The sequence below is a fragment of the Eschrichtius robustus genome, chromosome 12 (assembly GCF_028021215.1).
Source record: "Eschrichtius robustus isolate mEscRob2 chromosome 12, mEscRob2.pri, whole genome shotgun sequence".
NCBI lineage: Eukaryota > Metazoa > Chordata > Mammalia > Artiodactyla > Eschrichtiidae > Eschrichtius > Eschrichtius robustus.
In genome coordinates, this window is record NC_090835.1 from 31732822 (window position 1) to 31754981 (window position 22160).

Genomic DNA, 22160 nt, shown 5'->3' on the forward strand with positions numbered 1-22160 from the left:
AACACATCTTCAGTAAACTCTTTGTGATAAACATTTTGGAGACACTAGAAACTAAAATACTGGAATCAACTATGAAGGTACCACTTCCTGGCCCCCCCAAACTTGCCTTTCATCACTTGGGTAATCTTCCCTCTTTAAGAAGGGAAGGGACAGCAGGAGGCACAGGAAGCCTACCGATTTATTATCACCTACCTATTCCAAGAGAAATTAGGAACAACTGGGATCACAGACAATAGACTTACTAGGAAGAGAACAACCAATAAAAAAAGATGTACCTTTCTTTTTGCATCTTTCTACACTCTCCAGCCCTGCTTATTCTAGCAACACATTTTCACTGAATGCCTTCCTAAGGAAGAAAGGAAAGAAGAAAACTAATATTTATTAAAATACATGTTGCACCACCAGGCCTTCATTTAACCTTAACATTAAAGCTATGATATAGATATTATTTCCATTTATAAGTGAGAAAAGTGGGGCACAGGCAAGTATCTTTCCAAAGTCACAGAGCTATGGAATACAGAAGCAGGGATTTATATCATAGAATTAAAAGGGACATTTTTCCCCCATTACTTCACACTGACCTTTATGTTTCATTTATCCTTCACTCCTCCCAAAAACCCTCTTCCAAAATGAAACACAACAGAAGAATAAGCAATTTGCAGAAGATATGAAAATGACATTTCTTTTCATTAATTCCTAGGTGACAATTTAAAGGCCACCAGGCTGTCTATAAATGACTTAGTCTCTGTTTATAATTCAAAAAGAGACCAACGGTTACTTTGGCTAGCAGTTTATATATTTAATTACAGACCATTAATAAAGAAAATTGTGTTGATACTTTACAAGTCCATTTGAAACTTAGAGGCCTTAATATTTCACACCAGGGAGATAAGCACAGGCAATATGCTCAAGTAGGAACAATTATCCTCAAGATTTTTTCTACACTGGAACCTACTGTTGCACTGTATAAACGAGTTTGTTTTTTGTTTTTTAATTTTAATATATTCTTGGGAAATGTGGCAATATCTGAATTCTGGTTTGGTCATTTTCAGTTATATGTGCCTTGGCAAGCCAAATAAGGGGATTATAGATTTACAGTGGTTTCCAAACTTCAAATTCTGATCCATTAGTGTGTTACTAAGTCAATTTAGTGGGCTGTTACTAGTGGTTTAAAAAAAAAAAAATTAAGAGAACAAAAGTAAGACCAAATGTAAAACAGATAGCTAGTGGGAAGCAGCCGCATAGCACAGGGAGATCAGCTCGGTGCTTTGTGACCACCTAGAGGGGTGGGATAGGGAGGGTGGGAGGGAGGGAGACGCAAGAGGGAAGAGATATGGGAACATATGTATATGTATAACTGATTCACTTTGTTATAAAGCAGAAACTAACACACCATTGTAAAGCAATTATACTCCAATAAAGATGTTAAAAAAAAAAAAAGAAACTCAAATTTTATCTTAAAACAAAGAAAAGAGAACAAAAGTAAGAACATATGAAATGAGGTTCAGTACTGTTTAGAAAACTTTGTTTGAAAAACAAAAATGTGTGTGTGTTTTTCTATGTGTATACACATACACACACATATATCTCAACACCTCATGTTTGTAGCTCTTAACTCTAAAGCCATAAATTTTCAAATTAAAAAAATTTTTAATCAATATTAACCCATGTTCTTTTCATTCTCACATGTCTATATTATGTCCAAAGCACACCATGGTATCTTTGGCCTTCATTTAGCTTGAACATACCATTTACGTTAGTTGCTCATTGATCAACCTGCTAATGGCTTCCAAACACCTTGGAATAAAGTCCAAAGTTCTTACCATTACAGCCAATAAAGCCCCACATGATCTGGCTCCTGGTTCCCTCTCCAAACTCATTAACTCACACTATTTTCCTCCCTTATCCCTCTCAGCCACACTAACCTCCACTCATGCCCCTGAGCCTCCACACTTGGGTATAGCCAGACTGCAATTGTTTACTTCCCTGCAGAAATATTTTCACTGATTTAACCTTCTGCCCTTGGTGTTTTGAAAAACTGTTATTAAAAATAATGTTTCTGCTCCTTCTACGAAACAATCTGCCACTATTCAGTCTACATTGTACAGAAGCTATTCTATTTACTATCAGGTTAGATAGGTATAAATAAGTCAACTTGTTTGCAAGGCACTGGGAAGTGACTGTGCTTACAGTCCCTGGATGCATTTCCCACAGCAGGTATGTCAGTTGGTCCTTTGTCACTTTCAAACCAGAAATATCTTTCTCCTCTATGCTGATACACCTTTTTCTATCAGGCTTTTTTTTTTTTTTTTTGATTTATTTATTTTTGGCTGCATTGGGTCTTCATTGCTGTGCATGGGCTTTCTCTAGTTGCTGCGAGCGGGGGCTACTCTTCGTTGCAGTGCGTGGCTGCAACGTCTCATTGCTGTGGCTTCTCTTGTTGTGGAGCATGGGCTCTAGGTGCGTGGCTTCAGTAGTTGTGGCACGTGGGCTCAGTAGTTGTGGCTCTCAGGCTCTAGAGCGCAGGCTCAGTAGTTGTGGTGCACGGGCTAAGTTGTTCCGTGGCATGTGGGATCTTCCCGGACCAGGGATCGAACCTGTGTCCCCTGCACTGGCAGGCGGATTCTTAACCACTGTGCCACCAGGGAAGTCCCAAAAGAGATAATTTCTAACTACTCTAAAAAACAAATCTTGTTGAAGCTTTAACTATCTTTATTTCCTAGTAGCCTAAGGAATGCCCAAGCATCTCTGGTGTTTGTATTAGCCACTGGGCATTCACTTTGATGTGGAGCAGATGTGTAAGGAGCCCGGAATTTATAAAACCCCCTGTAGCTCGTGGCCAAAGTTCAACTTTCACTGTTTTCAGGCTTTATCTTCAATTAACTCCCTGCCTTCCCCTGATTGAAGGTTAAGCTCCCCCAAATCAAGCACTGATGGTGATCCTTGAACTGAAAGGTTGTCCTTGCCCCATCAATCACTTTTCCTTGTTTCTTGCTTACTACGATTACCTTTAAAGATGCAGGCACAGCACTTTACAGGTTGCATAATTTGCTCTTTGGCCTTCAGAAAGTTTCTGCTCTTTCACTCCATAAACAAATACATTTTGCATCACTTTCAACTTCGCTACAATTTGTAAATACTTTCATTTCCACTATAATGATAAACTTCTTTTTTTTAGCTTTTCTACGTTGACAGGTTTTTGCAATATCCAACCACCAATAGGGATTTCCCTGGTGGTCCAGTGGTAAAGAATCCGCCTCTCAATGCAGGGGACGTGGGTTCGATCCCTGGTCAGGGAACTAAGATCCCACATGCTGTGGGGCAACTAAGCCCATGTGCCGCGACTACTGAGGTTGCACCCTCAATGAGAGAGCCCGTGTGCTGCAAACTACAGAGCCCACGCACTCTGGAGCCTGTGCACCACAACTAGAGAGAGAGGAAAAAAAGAAACCCACGCGTCACAACTAGAGAGAAGCCCGCATGCCGCAAGGAAGAGCCCGCGAGCCGCAAGAAAAGATCCCGCATGCCTCAGTGAAGATCCCACACGCCTCAACTAAGACCCGATGCAGCCAATAAATAAATACATACATACATACACACACACACACACACACACACACAGATATGATGATAGTAATTATAAAAAAAAATCCAACCACCAATAGATTAATAACATTTGAATTAAAGCTTCAGAACAAAGCACAAACACAGGAGACATGCCACAGGCCAGAGGCCAGAAATTCTAAGTCCATACAGAGGGGTTTTAAAAATGTGAATGCAGAGTAGATTCTGGATTCTAGATGGCAGATACTACATCATAGATTTTTTTTTTTCTTTTTCTTGGCCTGCACCACACGGCATGCAGAATCTTAGTTCCCTGACCAGGGATCAAACCTCTGTCCCCTGCAGTGGAAGTGTGGAGTCTTAACCACTGGACCACCAGGCAAGACTCCATACATCATAGATTTTTAATTTACTTGAATCACCACCTAAAATCAAAAAGAGTGACTAAGATAGCAAAACCAAAATCCCATGGGCAACATTTGCAACAAAAATTGGTGACAAATTATCCATATGAACCTCAAAATACAAGCGGGGAAAACCATCAACAGTCACAAGACCTTCATGAAATCAGCATCTGTGCAGGAGGATGTATATGGAAACAATGCGGGATTTGAGGGACTTGAGAACCTCAAAATAGTCACTAGATATTTACTGGACAATATGATAGCCAATTTGAGAAGAGAAGATGAAAATGGGAAAGGTTCAGCCCAATCCACTAACAAGTGAGTATGAGGTAGATTCTGAAAAAGGCTGGAGCAGTCTGAGTCATATAAATTCTTAAAACCAACCTACCAACCAAAGCTGCCTTCCAGGATAGGGCTCCACACTGTGGGAAAGCTGTTGGGTGTGGAACCAAAATTGATCAGGGCAGGGACAATAGAGACAAGGAAAGAAAAGACCCAGATAAAAGTAGAAAAGGGGAAAGGAAGCCATCATATATTTTTAAACATTTTACAAAAACAACAGAAGAGGGAGCTCTGTGACATTAGAAAATTTATCCTGAACCATGACCCCCCTCTGTAAGTTCAGGAAAACAAATTTCACATAAAAATGAGCAACAGAAAAATATCAATGTCCCATGCCATACAGTTATTTTTTTAAAAAAAGAATAAAGAGCAAAATAACATTCCCTACACATAATGACAGACATACCTTGGGAACAGATCAAAATTATACTATTTCAGAACAAGCTAAAAGACATTAAGAAAATAACTCAAGGCACGAAAAAGAAATATAAATCACAACTACAAAACTCAGGGAAAGGTGAAAGAACTCAAAAAGAAATAGAAAAAAAGGAAGTCATTTCAGGAATGAGTACAAAATTAAAAGGACACAAGTAACTAAATATAACAAAAAATGCCTTAAGAGAAATAAGAAATAAAAAGAAGGAAATTTTTTTTGAATCAAAAAAAATGAAGAAAGTGAAATCAGCAAAATGGCAGAGTAGGCGGCTCCAAGCTCTCATCCCCACACAAAGGCTGAAAAAACAAGCAGAAACTGTCAGAACCAACTTCATCAGAACCTTGGAAAGCAAAGTTTTACAGCAACCATGTGAACACTGAATCAAGAAAAAGGCAACTTAAAAATGGTAGGAAATCTTGGGACTTCCCTGGTAGCGCAGTAGTTAAGAATCTGCCTGCCAGTGCAGGGGACACGGGTTCAATCCCTGGGCCAGGAGGATCCCACATGCCACGGAGCAACTAAGCCCATGCGCCACAACTACTGAGCCTGTGCTCTAGAGCCCAGGAGCCACAACTACTGAGCCCGCGCACCACAACTACTGAAGCCCATGAGCCTAGAGCCCGTGCTCTGCAACAAGAAGCCACTGCAATGAGAAGCCCACGCACTGAACGAAGAGTAGCCCCTGCTTGCCACAACCAGAGAAAGCCTGCGCACAGCAACGAAGACCCAACACAGCCAAAAAAAAAAAAGGGGGAAATCTTCATGGTATTCCTCACCGTTGTCCCCTCCCTTCCCCCTGTAAAACAGAAGCCTTGAAGACATCAACCTGAATTCCCACTGTGGGACCCTGCTACCTGGTTCCAGAGAGAGCAAACCTAAATTGCAAATTATTGTGTCCGTCTACTCTAACGTGTCTGGGGGCTACCTGAAGGTCTGACTAGAGGCTGTCACCTCTGTTTAGCCTAACTCAGAACTCACCCATGCTGGAAAAGCAGTGGCTTGGCTTGCTGAAAAAGTGGGATTTATCCAGAGTGGTTCAACGTAAGTCAATCAATATAATATACCACATTAATAGAAAAAAGGAAAAAAACAAAATGAAACCACAAGATCATCTCAATTGATGTAGAAAAGGCATTTGACAAAATCCAACACCCTTTCATGATATTAAAAAAAACAAGACAAAAAACAAAAAAAACCCCAGAAAGCTAGGACTGAAAGGAACTTCCTTAACATGATAGAGGACATTTATGAAAAACCCACAGCTAACATAATACTCAATGGTGAAAGACTGAAAGCTTTCTTCCTAAGATCAGGAACATGGCAAGAAAGCCTACTTTTCATCATTGCTACACAATACTGTACTGAAGTTCTAGCCAGACACAAGAAAAAGAAATAGAAGGCATCCAAATTGGAAAGGAAGAAGTATACTATGTCTATTCACAGATGAAAAGATTCTCTATATGGAAAATCCCACAGAACCCAGAAAAAAGCTATTAGAGCTAACAAACAAATTCAACAAAGTTGCAGTTTACAAGAAAAACACAGAAAAATCAGTCGTGTGTATACATCAGCAATGAACAATCCAAAAAGGAAATTAAGAAAGCAATTCAATTTATAATAGCATCTAAATAAAATACTTAGGGATAAATTTAACCAAAGAAGTAAAAAACTCGTACAATGAAAACTACAAAATACTGCTGAAAGAAATTAAAGACAAATACAGGCATAGCTCGTTTTACTGCACTTAACTTTACTGTGCTTCACAGACATTTCATTTCTTACAATTGCTGTGGCAACCCTGGGTCAAACAAATCTATTGGCGCCATTTTTCCAACAGCATTTCTTTTAATTAAGGTATGTACATTGTTTTTTTTAGACATAATGCTATTGCACACTTAATAGACTACAGTATAGTGTAAATGTAACTTTTATATGCACTGGGAAACCAAAAAATTCGTGTGACTCGCTTTATTGCGATATTTGCTTTATTGTGGTGGTCTGGAACTGAACCCACAATATCTCTAAGGTATGCCTGTAAACAGAAGGACATCCTGTGTTCATGGATTGGAAGACTAAATATTAAGGTGTCAATAAAAAAGTGGTCTACAGAGTCAATGCAATCCCTACCAGAATCCTAATCGCCTTTTTGTAGAAATGGAAAAGTCAATCCGCAAATGTACATGGAATTGCAAGGGACCCTGAATAGGCAAAACAATCTTGAAGAAGAAGAACAGCGTCCATCCAATAGGAAAAGAACAGTTTCCTCAACAAATAGTGACGGGACAACTGGATAACCACTTGCAAAAGTTGGACCCCTTCCTCCCCCTATATACAAAAATTAACTCAAAGTGGATCAGAGACCTAAATGTAAGAACTAAAACGGTAAAGTTCTCCTCAGCCATTATTTCTTCAAATAATTTTTTTCTGCCCCTTTCTTACTCTCTTCTGGGATTTCCAAAATGCATATGTTGGTACACTTGATGGTGTCTCATAGGTCCCTTAGGTACTGTTCATTTTTCTTCGTCTTTTTTCTTTCTAGTCCTCAGACAGAGTAATTTCAATTGCCCTATCTTCAAGTTTGACTCCTTCCGCCTACTCAGATCTGTCACTGAATCTTCCACTGAATTTTTATTTCAGCTATTGTATTCATACTTTTACAACTTCTATCTCTATACTGATCTTCCACACTTATTCACACATTGTTCTCCTGTTTTTCTTTAATTTGTCCATGGTTTCTTTCCTTCAGCATTTTGAGCATATTAAAAACGGTTAATTTAAAAAGTCTTTGTCTAGTAAGTCCAATGTCTGGGCTTCCTCAGGGATGCCTTTTGTCAATTTCTTTTTTTTTTCCTGTGAATGGGCCATAATTTTCTATTTCTTTACATGCTTTGTAATTTTTTTTGGGAATTGGACATCTTGAATACTGTAATGTGGTAACTACAGAAATCAGGTTCTCTCCTCACCCTAGGGATTGCTGTTGTTACTTGATGAAGGCTGCAGTCATCAGTTTATTTACTGACTTTTCCAAACTATTTTTTGCAAAGACTATATTCTTTGTCGTGTATCATCACTGAAGTCTCTGTTTTGTCATCTCCATGGTCATCCAGTGACCTAACACAGATTCCCTTAAATGTCAGGATCCAATAAGAAAAGGCAGGAAGGGTGTGTTTTGTCTCTTTAATCCCTTTGGCAGATGCCAGAGAAGCCGTTCTAGTCTGTGGGGTTTGAAACAATGGCCAGCCTCTGTGCCAGGCCCTCAGCAATAAAAAGCAGTGACAAAAACATACAACCCCAGTTTTTGAAAGACAAGCAAACTCACACCAGGAATCATGGGCCACCATACCCACAGTTACCCGCCACAAGGCTAGGGGATGGAAATGGTAGCCACTGTGCATAACACTGAAATTCTCAGAAATTTATCACCCTCTTCTTCATTAAGCACTCCCCTGGATGCTGCAAGTGTTTGCTTAGACTCCAGAGTTCCAAAATAATTGCTTCAGACAGTTCATGCTAGCTTAACAGTCATCCTGGTGAAGAAAACCAATGTTTGGAGCTCCCTCCTCCATTATTTTTTATGGCGTCACTCCCCAAGTCCCTAATCTATAATAACAGCTACCATTTATTGACTGCCTGCTATGCACAAGCACTTCTGATCTTCACAACAATCCTACCAAGTAGCTATTACCATGTCCATTTTCTAGATTAAGAAACTGAGGCTCAGGTATATTAAGTAGATTGCCATGGTCTCACAGATAGTACAGATTTGACATTGTTATTCCTTCAAAACCTCTACAACGCCTTCCTTCTCTCCTACGTAGACTAAACAGTCTCTGGTCTTTGAGTCCAAAGTTATGAAATCCCACTTTGTTTATGAAGTTTTCCTGAAGCAATCAGAATAGGAAGAGCCAATTTCAACTCTAACTCCACTATTAAGGTAAATCATTTAATCTATAACGTTTACTTGGCACCTGTCTGGAGAGATTGCACATCCATAAAATCAAATGTGGAGCAACTCTACACTGAGAATAAATTAAGAGAGTATGCATTAAGTACCAAAATCCTGAGAGGCAGGATTAGGATTAATAAAGTTAGGCACAGTCAGTTGCTAACAAGACACTTAAGAGTAAGAGAGGTGATCTGAATGAAAGGCAAGGAGAAGGAGGAGATGGAGGAGGAACAAGTATTACAGTATATTTGTATATAGTTAAGGCCCAGCCCTAGAGGGTAACCAAAAACAAACAAAGGAAGAAATGGGGAAATATAAAACAGAGTGAAGCTATAAAGAGAGGGCCTGAGCACTGCACTTAGGAGTTGAGATTTCTTAAGACAGAAGCTACTACTAAAGGATTTGATGAAAATACTGTTTTAGGGAGATGATTCCAACAGCTCTGATAATCTAGCAGCTGTGTGTAGGATGAACTGCAGTGGGAGTCACTAGAAATAGGGAGATCCATAACTTGTACGTTTTTGCCACCAGCAATTTAGTTATTTCTTAGAGTACACAAACTTAGTTTATATGCATGTTCAATATGGAATTGTTTATATAACCTTCCTGGCTTCCTGACTAGCAAAGCACCACATATTTCAGAGGCTGGAATTTTTAAGTTGTGCCACTGAAGGGGGAAATAAAAGTTTTATTCACATGCCGTAGGGAAACACATAGAAAAGTGGTAAAATGTTCTCACCAAAATAAAATCTCACAGGTAAACTAGAATGAACTTGTCAATATATACCCAAAGGTCTTACAAATGTTATGAAATTGCCAGGACATTTTCCATCTCCAAGTGACATCCCAGACACATTTGTTGTAAAGTAATTCTTTCTTGTGGAGCCAGTCCATAATAGAAAGAGAAAGCAAAAGTATTTCTATCTCTCTACATAGGAACAGAGATACGATTATGAAGAACACAAGTAGAGAAGATGGGGAGAAGAAATTTTTTTAATTTAATGAGAACATTACAAAACATATAAAACACAGAATGATTACACCCTTCTAAAATATGCAAACAAAATTGTGACAACCCTTCACTGAGACCTCAAGACAAAGTAAATTAGATTTCTGAATCTCAGCAAGATGCAAAATAAACATATTATCAGAACATTACAGTTCTGAGAGGTGACGCTACTGAAAGCCTGTACCAAATTCCAATTTGGAAGAGATTAACCTATTTCCTATAACCGAAAACTGATGGGTTGACAGGCAAATCCTGATTATTTTCTCCTCTCATGGTGTGTTAATCACAGCAAGATGCATTCTTCTTTGTCTTTGAAGCTCCTACTGAGGTAATTAAAGAACAGATACTGATCTCAAACTCAATCTTTTAGACCCCAAGAGGTCTTAACCTCAAACGTTAAAATTTTAATGTCAACACCTAAAATAAACATGTATTTATTAAAATACCACATATTTTAGCATATTAAGGATAGAGCAAGGGGATATTGTGATATTTTAAATACACAATACTCTGACAATAATTTATAGATCATTATTTTCCTCACAAAATGTTAGCTTAAACCATCCTGAGATCAGCTGAAAAAACAATAAAATAATTGCACCTCCATTCTTTACCTCTGATAGTTAAAAAACCTCACCCATAGAATTAAGTCTTGTTTGCCACAAAAGGAAATCACTGTGATCACATTTGTGGGAAATACAGAACAAGGTCACTATATTTAAAGGATGTAGCCCTACATATTGTTTAATAATGCACACTATGGGCTAAATCTAAGGACAGTTGGTATTGATTTATACAGTCACTAGGAGGTAGGGGAGAAGGAGAAATTAATTTTTTTCCATTAAAGATTAGCAAAATTGGCAAAACAGGAATCTAGATCTTATTTAAGAAAACAAAAACAAAAACTGCCCACACATGAAACAGTCTATTTGGCAAACAAACAAAATGGAAATGTTAAAAGACACAAATAGTACATCTGCCCCCCAAAAGAACATTCATAGCTTTTTAAAATGCTTAATAAAGTAATCAAAATGACTATGATGGCCTTTTCTATTCTTTAAGCATAACCACTCAGGTTGGCATATAATTTTAATGTTTAAGACAACTTGTTCTTTACTCACGTCTCCCTGTTTTTAGTGACAGTTAATTCTTCAAGAGATTTATCTCCTCAAGGCTTTGACAATTCACACATCCATAGGGGAGTTCTTTAAAAATTATAATACTTCTACTTTGAAAGAGAAAAGGAAACAGTTACTGAGGACTATAAGTGAATATATAGAAATAATAATGATGAAATTTATGAAACAATGGGAAATGACTATTGGGACCAAAGAAAATAAACCCCTTACGGGGTTGAGTATAGTGCAGAGGCTCCCATTTTTCTGCCCCCCACATGATTCAGATATTCAAAACATAGTCTATTCCCAATATCTCTCATGACATTTCCCAATATCTCTCACGACATCCACTGTTTCTCAGGATGAGTAGGTAATGCCCCCAATTAAGTCACTAATTCCTTTTTAATTTTGAACAGAAATTTAGTAACAGAAAGTATCACATTCAAATTCCACCTCCATCTACCGCTTAAACACAAGGTCTTAAACATTTTTCCAAGGTTTTTTTTTTTTTTTGGGGGGGGGGGTATTTATTTATTTATTTATGGCTGTGTTGGGTCTTCATTTCTGTGCGAGGGCTTTCTCTACTTGTAGCAAGTGGGGGCCACTCTTCATCGCGGTGCGCGGGCCTCTCACTATCGTGGCCTCTCTTGTTGCGGAGCACAGGCTCCAGACGCGCAGGCTCAGTAATTGTGGCTCACGGGCCTAGTTGCTCTGCGACATGTGGGATCTTCCCAGACCAGGGCTCGAACCCGTGTCCCCTGCATTGGCAGGCAGATTCTCAACCACTGCGCCACCAGGGAAGCCCCTCCAAGGTTTTAAGGGCCAAAGGTGAAGCTGCTGGGAAGTTTTTCTTTTAAAAGCGTTGTTGATTTCTTTTACTACCATGAAACGCAACATCACTTATACCCAGAATTCACCTATGTATACAGAAATTTTAAACACAGAGCAAAGCCAAAGAAGAGTTAATTGTTCAACAGTGTCAAAAAGATACCACATAATTTACAATAATCACAAGTTTTTGAGTTCTTACCATATGCTTGGATAAACTACTTTCCATGCATTTTTCCACTTACTCTTTAAAACAGTCCTATGAGGTAGATGTTTTATTATCCCTATACCACAGATAAAGAAATTAGGACCAAAATAGGTTAAGTAAACTGCCAAAGGTAGTAATGGGGAGAGATGTACATTTTAAACTTTTTAATCTCAACTATTCTGCTATGCTACTTATGTCTGTCTGGTCATTTCACATCTACTATCTCTAATGTTTCTACCAACCATCACATGAATTAGGAATGATTTTGTTCATTTGATAGATCCGCAGGTTGAGGCTGAAACACAAGCAACCTATCTAAGTAACCTCTCTACGGTCACAATAAAATCATAAAACAGCAATCAGGCCTTATGATGCCAAATTATCACGAAAAGTGAACTTTTAAAATTTCTTTCAGAAATGCCTTCACTACCTTCTACCACCTATTTGACATACAATCCTAATAAATTTGAGTTTCCCAGCTTCCATGTCCATGGCAGATTAAAAGGGAACAAGCATATGCCAGGGACTATGCTAGGCACTTTATACACATAACCTTATCTAAACTTCAGAATACTATGAAATAAGTAGTAGCCCACATGAACAGACAGGGTAAGAAGCTAAATTATATGCCCAAAGATTACACAGAAAGTAAGAATGGCAAATAAGGTCTATTAGACACCTCATGACCATGGTAAATCCCTTGAAGATCAAGATAAGTTATATCCCTTTATCTCAGTGACATCCCTAGCCCTTAACAAAATGCCTGCTGAACAGGCATCAAACAAGTATTTTATTTTTTTAAATAAATTTATTTTATTTATTTATTTTTGGCTACGTTGGGTCTGCGTTGCTGCGCGCGGTCTTCCTCTAGTTGCAGTGAGCGGGGGCTACTCTTCGTTGCGGTGCGCAGGCTTCTCGTTGTGGTGGCTTCTCTTGATGCAGCAGGGCACGGGCTCCAGGTGCACTGGCTTCAGTAGTTCTGGCACACGGGCGTAGTTATTCCGCGGCATGTGGGATCTTCCCAGACCAGGGCTCGAACCCGTGTCCCCTGCATTAGCAGGTGGATTCTTAACCACTGCGCCACCAGGGAAGCCCCACACAAGTATTTTAAATAAATATTTCGTGAGTGTGATATTTATAGCCCTGACTCATTCCATCATTTACCCACCATTTCCTAGCACCTGTGAATAGGAATTCAGCCATCAGCCACTAAAAATAGAATATGTGACTTTCCAAAGTCACTTAGAGCAGATGCAAAACAGTAATAACAACAAATACTATCAGTAGTAATAATGTCAATAACACCATAGGGCATTCAATGTCACCAATTCCTAGGAATTCTGATTCAGAATAATCTCTCAATTCCACACTGCCTTTCCCTCCCCATTACTGTTCCTCTAACTCAGGCCCATAACATTTGCAAAGACAATGGCTATGATTCCACACTCTTCACCCTCTACACTGATGCTAGATTTATTTCCTAAAATACAAACCTGACCATTTTGTTTCCCTTTGTAAAATGGCTGTTGACCCTTTGCCTTCAAAATTAAATCTGAGAGCTCTGATAACTTTCAAAATCTTTCATAATGACCTCAATCACCCTATCAAACTGGATTTTCCACTTTTCCTAAAAGTACCATCCATTCTATCCTTGCTTAACTACTAGCAATTCCCTACACAAGCCCCAGGTATGATTCTTGCTTACGTTGTGCTTGGACCCGAAAAGCCCTTGCTTCCACCCACCCACACTCTTTACTTGTTAAAAGCCTCCTTTTCTTTCTGAAGCCCCAGTTTAAATATCTCAACAAATGAGATTTCTCGTTCAGATAACAATTCTCACTAAATAATATTACACCTAAACCAGAGACTCAAGGCTTTATTCCAGGTTAAGCCTCTAACTCCCAACCCTTTATGTCCAAATCATACTCTGAACAGCATTACAATTCCATCTTTTTAAAACTATAACATTTATTCCCTGTCAGAAAGTTCCAATAGGCACAAGTAACAAATGATGTTTTGTTTGTTTTTTTTTAAGAACATGAGTAACTTTTTTTTTTTAAATTTATTTATTTTTGGCTGTGTTGGGTCTTCGTTTCTGTGCGAGGGCTTTCTCTACTTGCAGCAAGCGGGGGCCACTCTTCACCGCGGTGCGCGGTCCTCTTACTATTGCGGCCTCTCTTGTTGGGGAGCACAGGCTCCAGACGCGCTCCAGTAGCTGTGGCTCACAGGCCTAGTTGCTCCGCGGCATGTGGGATCCTCCCAGACCAGGGCTCGAACCCGTATCCCCTGCATTGGCAGGCAGACTCTCAACCACTGCGCCACCAGGGAAGCCCACAAATGATGTTTTAAAATACATTTCAAGTAAATGAAATAATTCATACTTTAGAATGGAAGCTATAAAGTTTTGATTTACCATAGGATAGGCCAAACTGTATTACATCCAAATAGCAATATGCTATATGGAACAGAGCATACGTTAAAGGTTTGAATTCCAGCTCCATCACCTTCTGACATACTGTGTGACCTTGAGCATGTTATTTAACCTCTCTGAGCATCCCTTTAGTTATAAAGGGTTATTTATAAATCCCTATTTATAAATTGGGGATAATATCAGTACATACCTCTGAGTGTTTGTTGTAAAGGTTAAATGATGTTAAGCATGTAAGGTATTTAGCACAGCATTTGTACATAGTAACTGCTAAACAAATGGCAGCTATTATTACTAAATTCACAGAATATGCATAAACGTGTAACCACTGTGACTTTCTTCAGTCAGAGAACTGATGCAAGACTTTCCTTTATGCCTTTTCCTTATAACCTTTCTTAAGCTAAGGTTCTTTTTTTTTAAATTTATTTATTTATTTATTTATTTTTGGCTGTGTTGGGTCTTCGTTTCTGTGCGAGGGCTTTCTCCAGTTGCGGTGAGCGGGGGCCACTCTTCATTGCGGTGCGCGGGCCTCTCACTGTCGTGGCCCCTCTTGTTGCGGAGCACAGGCTCCAGATGCGCAGGCTCAGTAGTTGTGGCTCACGGGCCTAGTTGCTCCGCGGCATGTGGGATCTTCCCAGACCAGGGCTCGAACCCGTGTCCCCTGCATTGGCAGGCAGATTCTCAACCACTGCGCCACCAGGGAAGCCCTAAGCTAAGGTTCTTAAAAATAATTTACCAGTTAATTACTTAAACAGTAAACAGCTGATAGAGATATAAATAAATCAGTAACAGCTGAACTCTAACACATACAGATGTTAAAAATAGCATGCCATTGCCCCATTACACATGAATATTACCATAAATAACCACAACCTGTGCAAAGAAGTAGCTAAATCTCTGTCTCACAGCACAGACTGAAAACCATTTATAAAAAATATGAAACACACATCACAATATGGATCAGGGAATTCCCTAATCAAAGTTATATCAAAAGGAAATTACTACCCTGAGATATATGTAAATACACTCAGAATATATAGCACAGATTAGCAATCTACAGCTCACTTGACAGTGTGAACTAGCTTCTGAATAAATTAAGCAAGTGATATTTAACAGATGTCATATAATTCCATTTCTAAACCAGAGCCCTACTATACTCCTGGCCCTGAGTGAGTGACAGGGTTGGAAATCCAGTGAAGTCATGGAATAATGTTCACAGAAGCATTAACTCACTCAGTTCAAAACTCAAAATGCTCCTTAGGACACCTAGTAGCATATAAATTACTAGGGCAGGGCAGAGGTTTTCCCATTACACCTTCCTATACTATTTGAATTTTCTGTTTAAAAAAAAAAAGAGAGAGAGAAAGAGACATGTATGGGAAGGGGCAAACAAGTATCTAACTCCAAAACTTTCAAGAGACCAAAAAGCTCAGGAAGATGGGCAATTATCAAAGTGGTCAATATCAGTTTGGCAAAGATTAAGAATAGTGATACCTGGCTCTGGCAAAATAAAAATGTGGAGAAACAGCTCTCTCACATACTGGGCATATGTACACTGGGCATAAGAGTGTAAACTGCTACACCCATTTTGGAAAATGATTCAGCAACACCTATTAAAATTTTAAATGCTTATATTCTTTTACCGAGCAATTCCACATCCAGGAATCTAACCTATAGAAACAATGAAATGCACACATGTACAATGGCAAATGCATAAGTATGTACCGAAGCAATGTTAATAGAAGTTAAAAACTGGAAACTACTAATGCCCAGCCAAACTGCCTGTCTGATTAAATATCAGACATCATAATCATCAAAAATAATGTAATGGTATGGGTACCATTAAAATATATCAAGACATACAGTGATCTCTTTTATAAAAAGAATGATAGGGACTTCCCTGGTGGTCCAGTGGTAAAGAATCCGCCTTACAATGCAGGGGATGCGGGTTCGATCCCTGGTCGGGGAACAAAGATCCCACATGCCATGGGGCAACTAAGCCCACGCGCCACAGCTACTGAGCTTGCGCACCTCAAGGAGAGAGCCCACGTGCTACAAACTACAGAGCCCAGGCGCCCTGGAGCCCGTGTGCCACAATTAGAGAGAGAAAACCTGCACGCCACAACTAGAGAGAAGCCCAAGCAGTGCAACAACAGATCCCGCGTGCCTCAAAAGAGATCCTGTGTGCCGCAACTAAGACCCGACACAGCCAAAAAAATAAAATAATAAAATAAAATATCCTGAAATTGAGATTCATCTTAAAAAAAAAGAATGATATATGCTTATATACCATTAGAAAACAAAAATCTGAAAGAATGTATACAAACTATTCACAGTGCTTATCTCCACAAAAAAGAAATCTTAGAGTTAAACTTTAATATTAAAAAAGATATAAAACTTTATTCAATAAGGCTAACAAATCTTCAATTCCGCATTATCATCATTTGATGGAAGAAAGTGGAAAGAAGATGAAAAGAAGAAACAAACAAAACAAACCCCCAAATAGAAAAATATAACTACACAAAGAGAGAAAAACACAGAAAAACAGAATTTGCCAGGAAAAAAAAAGCAGGTAAACATCAAGGGAGATCAAAGAAGGGAAAAGTTCAATAAATTCAAAAGGGTTAATAAACTAGTCATCTCCTTGACACAAGAACAGACTTCAGAAGTAAAATCACTGACTTATGAAAGGTACTTAAGAGGGTTAACAGCTCACTTGCTCTTTGTTCTTTCAGATTACAGGACTCAGTTCTGAATGGAAGAGCTTCAGCAACCCACCAGAGTTCTTTATGGGGCGGCGGGGGGAGAGGGGGGAATCAAATCAAGGCATCTGGTATAAATATGGTCTTCAGGATCCCTGCCCTTAAAATAAAACAGTGCTATAAAACTGGAAAAGCATAACATTAACTTTTTACACAACACACACACAAAATGATAATATTTGTACAGCACAAGATTTACTGACAGACTGGATGTAAAATATGAAAAAAAGGAGTCAAGAAGGATACCAAAGTTTTTGACCCAAGCAACTTAGAAGGATATACAAGTGACCCTTGAACAACACTGGGGTTAGGGACACCAATCCTCCATGGAGTTGAAAACTCCCATATAACTTTTAACTTATAGCTGGCCCTCTGTATCTGCAGTTCCATATCCAGGAATGCAACCAACCTCGGATCGTGTAGCACTGTAGTATTTACTACTGAAAAAAATCTGCATATAACTGGACCCATGCAGTTCAAACCCATGTTGTTTAAGGGTCAACTGTAACTGCCCCCACGTGAACTGGAAGGGCTGAATGTGGGAAGGTTTTTTATTGAGGTTAGGGAGGTATCAGGAGTTCAGCTTTGGACATATTAAATTTGAGGTGTATGTTAGATATCAGGTGAAAATGTCAAAAAGGCAGCTGGATATGAACCTAGAGTCCAGGGAGAAAGTCTGGGCTTGAGATAAAAATGTGGTTGTCATCAGCATATACAAAGAACTGAAAGTTAAGAAACAGAATGAAATCATTGAGAAAGCAAGTACAGATAGACAAGAGGACCAAGGACAGAGTCTTGAAGCAGTCCAAAGTTTATAGGTCAGGGAGATGAAGACCAAGCAAAGGAAATTTCAAAGATGGCCAGTGAAGTAAAGTGTTGTGTCCTGGAAGCCATTGTGAATGATGTTTCCAAGAACATGGAAGAGATCAACTATGTCAAATGATGCTGAAAAATCAAGGAAGATTAGGAACAAGAACTGACCAACGGAAATAGCAACCTGGAAGCCACTGATGACCCTGACAAGAATTGTGGATGTAGTGGACAATGAAAGCCTCACCAGAGTGATTCAAGAGAAAATGGATGGAGGGGAATGAGAAAGTGTACATACAGACAAATCTTTTAAGGAGTTCTGCCCTAAAGGGAAGCAAAGATATGGGCAGTAGCCAGAAAGTAAAGTGGGGTCAAGATAATATTTTTTAATATGAGAAAAATTACACTGTTTCATATACTAACAAGAATAATCCAGTTAAGAGGAAGGGTACTTGGCCCAATCCTGAGGATTCAGAAAAGGCTTCTGATGGAACTGTCCCACGCTGAGTCATGAAGGCTGATTAAGAGTGAATCAGGATGAGAAGGGAGGGGACTGAAACAGCATGAGCAAACAGAGGTGAGAAACAACTTAGTGGGGGGGGTGGCATGTGAAGCACAAGACTGAGAATGACAGGAAGTCATGCTGGAGAGGTGAGCAGTCACCAAGCCTTTTAAGACGTATCAAGCAGTACAACCTTTATGATATAGATGATAGGGGACTTGCCACTATAGGGTTTAGATAGGTAAATACTAAGATCAAACTGACATTTCACTCAGGGAGGGAATAGCTTGAGGGGTACTAGACTGAAGGCAGGGAGACCAGTTACAGTTATTGAAATAAAGAAATAACAAGGTCCTAAACTGGACAGTGTTAGAAGCAGTGAAAGGGGCTTAGTGACAGATCTTAAGTGCTCAGTGTTGAAAGCAGCAGTTTCTAGTATGAGCTACTGAGATGATAAGGCCATTACCTGTATTTGGAAATACTGGGGAGGGGGTGGTGAAGGATTCATTTCAATTTGGGGTATATTGTTTTTAGAGTCTCTATAGGACATTCAAGTGAATAAATGTAAGCAGGCAGTGGGTAGAAAACTCAGACCTTAGAGCTCAAGATATCTGAGAGGCATTTGAGAGGTAATTAAAATTATTGTACTATAGGAGATGATCCAAAAGTAACATTTACGAGGAAAACAATGATTGAACTTTTAAGAACACTAACACTTTATGGAGAGTTAGTGGAGAATATGCTTGAAGGAATTTCAGACAAAACAGTCAAAAAGCTACAGAAAAAATCAGGAAAAGAAATAACCAAGAGGCCAGGGAACCAGCCAAGGACTAACACCTTTACCAGTTTAAAAAGAGATGGTGTAGTGACCTGAATACACTGGCGGGGATCAGAAATCAAGTCAAATCACGTTAACAGTCTGGACTTTCCAATTCTGTTGTATTAATTTTTCAAAAATTAGTAGAATCTACAGGCCATCTCTTCCTGAGGTCCCTAAGTAGTCAAGCCAATCTGAGTGGAAAAGACTAAAGGAACTAAATACAGTTGCACCACTACCTCTTGTAGAAGAGTATTTACAGTTTTAGTAGAAGAGTATTTGTGGTTGCTCTATACAAAGAAAATTGGTGATGTATTTCTTAATAAACCAAAAATTGTTGTCAAGTATAATAAAATGAATAGGAAAATTTTTACTTTTTATCATACCTGACTTCTTCATTGTTACATAATACTTCACCCACGACTTTACATAAACTCAACTAACAATAAATCTCATAGCCTTATATAACAAGGAAAAGTATTTAAGTATGGATGATGTAAAAACCTATAATGCTAGTACTTAGGGAAAAATATTACCAATACAGTAAAAATTTGTCAGGAATGGAAAGAATTTTTGACACTGGAAGAAAAAAGATAACTTGAAGATACAGGGGGAAATAAACAGAGCAAGAATCAATTTCCGTTTCTTGATTTTAGCTCTACTTTACAATTTTTTGGCAGACAATTTGTCACACTGAAAAATCACTTACTCTTGGATGGCTGTACTGTACTAACTGGGAGTGACTCATAAGTGTTTGGTCCCACCCATACAGAAGAACTCTGCAAAGAACTTTAAAAAAAAGAAAATCAACCGGAAGCGTATTTTCATATGAGCACCTAACACAAAATCATTAAAGCATAGAAAAGATGTGACAGAATTATTACTCGCTATTAGAAAGTTAAAAGCATTTTCTTGGAGTGGGGTGGGGGTGACTCTCAAGGTGTGAGTCATAGGATTAAAGAACAACTGGATCCAGGATTTAGCGAAAGCTGGAAAAGCAGGATTCAGATCACATGCAGCTCTCCAGGCCAGAGAGAAAAAAAGTTGAGTTGGGTTAGTGCCTCTAGAGTTTAGGTGAGTCAAAGAGAGAGCAGAGAGAGAAAAGCACGACCAGACTGGACTTCAGCACATGGGAGAAATCTGTAGCTGTTATCTTTTGGTTTATTTCTTCCCTTATTAATTTACTATTAAAATATGTTAATTACATTCAAAGAAGCTAAAACAGAGGTTACCCCAGAATCTTACTACTCCACAGATGTGGACAAGCTCTGCCCCATTGCTTTGCATGTGGACTAGACCAAAACACAAAGCTAACGTCACTATCACAACCTTTCTAGCACTACATATTTTGATTTTGCTAATTTAATATAACAACCATCTTGTAAGATATTTATTTCTGTGGTTACTAGCAAGGATGTCTGCTTGTTTACTACATATACTCACCTTGAACGAACTGACTGCATAGTTCTTTGGTCTACCTACAAAAATCTTGTTGACCTTCTTTTATATTGCAAAGGACATTTTGTGTGTTATATATACTCATTTTTCTGTCATAATTAATGCAAATGACGTTCTATTTCCATTTTTCTCATTTTTCATGGAACCAAAGTAGTTATCAATGTTTATTTAGATATTCATTAATTTTTTTTTTTTTTTTGCCTTCACTTGGTTTTAGGCTCTAGCAGTTGCTCATGTACCAATAAATCCTGAAGGGGTTTCCATTATTATACAGTCATACTGCATGTCTTAGAACTTTTCACTTGCCTGATCCAATCATTCCAGTTTAACTCTTTTATATCATTTATTTATGTTTCTTCTCAAATACAGTGCTATCATCCTTTCTTTAAAAGAAACCTTTTTTGTGGCTAAGTAATGATATAAAATGTAATGGGTTCCAAGCAATTCTACACCTAGGTATCTAGCCAAGAGAAATAAAAGACACAAAGTACTGTACACAAATGTTCCTAGCAGCGCTGTTCATAGTAACCAAAAGTTGGAGGCCATCCAAATATCCATCAACCACTGAATAAATAAGATATATCAGCAATAAAGTGAATGAACTACTGATACATTCTATAAAATAGATGAACCTCAAAAACATAATGCTAACGGAAAGAAGCCAGACACAAGTGACTGCATATAGTATGATTTTGTTTATTTAAAATTTCTGGAATATACAAACCTATAGAGACAGAAAACAGATCAGTGGTTACCTAAGGCTGCATGTGGGATCAAGGACTGAATGCAAATAGGCACAAGAGAACTTTTGGGGGTGATGAAAATGTTTTATAGCTAGATTATGGTGATGATTACAAAACTACAGATTTACTAAAAACCACTAACTTCAAGTAAACTAAACTTACTTTTATAATGGGTAAATTTTATGTAATGTAAATTCTACTTCAATAAAGCTGCTTTTAAAAAGCCAATGAACAGAGGAAGGATGAAAAGAATATATGAATATATACACGCACATAGGAAATAACTTTGTAATATAAAAATTTAAGGGATTCAGCTTGTTACTGATAAAAGTGGCAGAAAGTATTTTAAATAACACTCAGTGCATTCAAGAGTGACATAAGAGAAACATTTTCACAAGCTGGTCATGGGAGTGTAAATTGGCACAACCTGTCTGGAAAGCAGTTTGGCAAAGTATACGAAGCGAGCTTTAAAACAATGTCCCCTTTGATTTACTTCTGAGAGCTCAGCCTACAGAAGTAATAAAAAACATAAATAAAGATCTAGGTATAAAGATATTCAGCAAAGCAAAATTTATAATAGTTTTAAAAGATGGAACCTATGTAAATATTCAACAATGGAAGAACAGTTAAGAAAACCGCAGCCTATCCGTAAATATTCTGCACTCTTTAAAAATATCTGTGTGCCTATGACCAGCATAGAGCATGACATCACTGCTGCCACCACCACGACCTACACTCAGGAGGAAGATCCTCTAAGAGGAAGATTCTCACCATTTCCTGCGGGT

General features: G+C 38.5%; 1 protein-coding gene across 38 annotated transcripts in view; it reads right to left on the reverse strand.

Annotated features, from left to right (window-relative positions):
* SLMAP (sarcolemma associated protein) overlaps positions 1-22160 on the reverse strand; it is a 149499-nt gene that overhangs the window by 88735 nt on the left and 38604 nt on the right. The gene's annotated exons all lie outside the window — the stretch shown is intronic.